The 4,364-nt window shown below is 46.4% G+C and overlaps 1 pseudogene; it reads left to right on the top strand.

The window, feature by feature from the left end:
- Positions 1-3,082: 3,082 nt before the first annotated feature.
- Positions 3,083-3,786, top strand: LOC102737788 (small ribosomal subunit protein mS25 pseudogene; annotated as a pseudogene).
- The last annotated feature ends 578 nt before the right edge of the window (positions 3,787-4,364 follow it).

Raw genomic sequence — 4,364 nt, 5'->3', positions numbered from 1 at the left:
TGGAGTGGTGGGGGTGGGAGGTATGGGGTGACTGGGTGATGGACATTGGGAAGGGTATGAGCTATGGTGAGTGCTGTGAACTGTATAAGACTGATGAATCAACTTGCACAGACCTGTACTTCTGAAACATTATATGTTAAAAAAAAAAAAAAGAAGATAGTAGGAAGGGAAAAATGAAGAGGGGGAAATCAGAGGGGGAAACGAACCATGAGAGACTATGGACTCTGAGAAACAAACTGAGGGTTTTAGAGGGGAAGGGTGTGGGGGGATGGGTTAGCCCGGTGATGGGTATTAAGAAGGGCACGTATTGAATGGAGCACTGGGTGTTATACGCAAACAATGAATCATCAAACACTACATCAAAAACTAATGATGTAATGTATGGTGACTAACATAATAAAATAAAATTTAAAAAAAAAGAAAAGACAAAGAATTGCCTTAGAGACACTGAAAAGAACATGTAATGGATTCTGAAGGCAGTCACGTAGAAGAAACCTCCCAAAAGCATGGAGAAATGGAAGTGGTTTTAGAATAACTGTAGAGCCCTCAGGGGAATTACCTTTCAAAATGCAATGCACATTTGGACACTTAAATGCTACAATATTTACCCCTTTACCTGTGGTCCTATCTTGTATTTGCTGAGTATTTCCTAGTGTGGCTGCTGGAAGTGACAATATTTTTTTCTGTATGGGAGATGGTCCCATTTAGAAGTTATGTGAATTCAATGAAGCAATATATGTTAAGAAAAAAAAAAAGAAGAAGATAGCAGGAGGGGAAGAATGAAGGGGGGGAAATCAGAGGGGGAGACGAACCATGAGAGACGATGGACTCTGAAAAACAAACTGAGGGTTCTAGAGGGGAGGGGGGTGGGGGGATGAGTTAGCCCGGTGATGGGTATTAAGGAGGGCACGTTCTGCATGGAGCACTGGGTGTTATACGCAAACAATGAATCATGGAACACTACATCAAAAACTAATGATGTAATGTATGGTGATTAACAACAATAAAAAAATAAAAAAAGAAGTTATGTGAATTCAGTTAATGGACATTAGCATTTCTAAACCATGGGTTACTGTTTTTCTCTTTGGAACTGCTAGATGCCTATGGTATCTACAGAGAACTGCTGGACTAGTGGGAAGATATGGGACAATCTGTGAACAGACTACTGTGAAGCTCAAACAACCATTATCTCTGGGACCCTGGGCACACATGGCAGAAACTAAGGCATATGTTCTCCATCCTTACCCTTCCATCACACACAAAAAGGTAGGGTCCTTGTGACCTAGAAATATGGTCTGCAAATGTTCAAGACCTGTTTGTCATGACTCGTCCTCTGAAGATGGGCAGAGCTTGCACTTTTAAGTGTAAAGGTCTAAAGGGTCTCCAGACTGACGAGAGCCACATCTCTGCCAGGCTGCAGCCACATTTGGTTGGCACCCTCGCCCCCAGGCACCTGTCCCCAAGAGCTGACCTGATGACGCCTCATGCCACTAGGCCAGGACTAGGACCATACCCTAGGAGAAGGGGATGTCCAGGTCCTGAAGATCCCAGGGGCCCTCGGAGAGAGTGCTGGTGGAGTCCTGTGACCAAGCATGTGGACTCTGAAATCACACCTGGTCTGTCCTGGCCTCGCCACTCACCTGCTGTGGGGCCATCAGGAGGTCACCTCATCCTTTCGGCCTCAGTGTCCTCAGCTGTGATGTGGGAACAGTGACCCCTCGCCTGGAGGGCTGTCAGGGCAGCTGAGTCAGAAAATGAATGTGGAGGCTCAGCATGGTCCTGGCGCACAGTAAACACTCAATAAAAACTGTTATTTGTGAATTATAGACAGCAAAATTTGGCTTGACTGGGGTGGGAGCTGTTTCAAGCAACAGAAACCAACGGTGTTATCAGAACAAGACAAGGAGCCACATGATACGTCCTGCTGCTAACAATGTGCTGATTGTGTCAATCAACAAGCTCCCCCTTCTGTCTGCTCAGCATGTCCCCACCTGTCTCTTGTCCACTTCTCAGGATCCACAGACTAGGAGAACAGCACGGCAAACAAAAAACACACGTGTTTAAAATTGTGTCTCAGATAGGCGTAAATGTGTTCTGAATGAACCAGTGAGGGCTACGCCCAGAGCTCAGACAGGGACTCTACGCTCCACCTTCCCTGTTCTACTTCTTTCCCAAGTGCGCTACCATTTACTAAGCACCTGTTACATGCCATGCACTGTGCCAGGTGCACCACAGGCAGCACCTCATTTAATTCTCACAAGGACATTGTAAGGTATATGGAACATCCCAGTTTTGCAGATGAAGAAACAAGGCCCAGAGCAGGTAGGTCATTTGTCCAATGTCACACAGCCATTAAGTAATTAAGTAGAGAGTCAGGAACTGAAACAAGGTCTGTGCATCAACAAAGCCCACACTCATCTCCCTCCTGTCTCTTGTTGCTGTGACCCCCATGCTGAACCTTCTAGATAATTGGTCCCATAAGGCCAACACAGTGTGCACTCAGAGTAACGAACATGAGCCCTTCCCCGTCACAACTTTAACGTTGTTTCCGAAACTTCCGCAATTCAATTTCTACCGCTATCACGCTTGCCATATCCAGACAATCTCTTCTTCTCTCATTATCTTAATTTCCTCTCATCAAATCAACTCAATTTTCCTACTTAATGTTAGTTTAAGAATATTTTCACACCACTTGCTATACTTAATTACATCTTAAATACATAATTATTAAAATTTAGAAATTCACTGGCAAGGGCACCTGGGTGGCTGGGTAGGGTAAGCGTCCGACTCTTGATTGCAGTTCAGGTCATGATCTCAGGGTCGTGAGACAAGCCCAGCATCGGGCTCGGCGCTGGGTGTGGAGCCTGCTTAAGGTTCTCTCTCTCTCCCTCTCCCTCTGGCTCTCCCCCTGCTCACACATGTGTACACTCTCTCTCTAAAATAAATAAATAGGTCTGCGCAGGAAGTGGAAACCAGCGAGGAGGGGAAACGGTGTGAGGTCCGTCGGGGCTGGCAGCGTCCGCTTCTTTGGGTCTGTCTTCGCGGCTAAGCCCGCGACCCGCGGCCCCACCCCTCCGCCGCCATGCCCATGAAGGGCCGCTTCCCGAGCTGCCGCACCCTCTAGTACCTGCCCAGGGAGACGTAGTGTTCAAGGACTCAGTGAAGGTCATGACGGTGCACTACACACGCACGGGGAGCTGGGCAAGGGAGCCAGGAAGTTTGTGTTTTTCAACATACCTCAGATCCAGTACAAAAATCCTTGGGTACAGATTATGATGTTTAAGAACATGACGCCGTCCCCCTTCCTGCGGTTCTATTTGGATTCCGGGGAGCAGGTCTTCGTGGTTGTGGAGACCAAGAGCAATAAGGAGATCATGGAGCACATCAAAAAAATCCTGGGGAAGAACAAGGAAACCCTGGAGAAGGAGGAGCAGGAGAAAAAGCAGCTTTCTCACCCAGCCCACTTTGGGCCCCGAAAGTACTGCCTGCAGGAGTGTATCTGCGAGGTGGAAGGGCAGGTCCCCTGCCCGGGCCTGGTGCCCTTACCCAAGGAGCTGACAGGGAAGTACAAAGCAATACTGAAGGCCAGCACCCAGGACTGAGGCCCCAGGCCACACCCAGGGAAGCCCCTGGTTCTGTCCCTGGAGGGACTCTGAAAGATCTCTTTGCCATGAGAGGGACCCCTTCGCACACCTATGTGAAAGGACGTGGCAGGGTCGGGGGAGTATCTCCGCTCTATCAGGTCAATAAAATGTATCCTGGTCTCCAGAAAAAATAAATAAATAAATAAAACAAAATAAAATAAATAAAGTTCATCAGCATATCACTTAAAATCAGCTCGCACACTGCAATATCTAATTACATTCTGCTATAAACATTATGATGTCTCATATTAATACACATATACACATGCATATAACTTTTTATTATGAATTTTTTTTATTATGGAAAATTTCAAAAACAAAAGTAGAAAGAATAATATAATGAACCCCTGTGTACCCATCACCCAGCTTCAACAACTGTCAGCTCATGGCTAGTCCCATTTCATCTGTATACTATCCCACTTCCAGCTCCCATATTATTTTAAAGCAAATCAAAGACACCGTATCACTTCATTTGTATACATGTCATTCTTGATAACAGCAAACATTTGAAGAACATTTGCTGGATGTCAGGTAGGTACAGCATGACAAACACATACTCATACACCTTTGATCATGGGAGACCACAATCGTGGGAGACCTATTATTATCCCCATCTTACAGATGGTAAAGCTGAGGCACAGATACACAGCAACTGTCCCAGGGCCCCCACCCGGTAAGTGGCAAAGCTAGCACTTGAAGTCAGGTGGTCTGGGCACTTAA

The sequence above is a fragment of the Leptonychotes weddellii genome, chromosome 1 (assembly GCF_054177405.1).
Source record: "Leptonychotes weddellii isolate Sample4059 chromosome 1, ASM5417740v2, whole genome shotgun sequence".
In the NCBI taxonomy this organism is placed as follows: Eukaryota; Metazoa; Chordata; class Mammalia; order Carnivora; family Phocidae; genus Leptonychotes; species Leptonychotes weddellii.
Note: the sequence above shows the minus strand (reverse complement) of the source record. Positions and strands in the feature narration are given on the sequence as shown.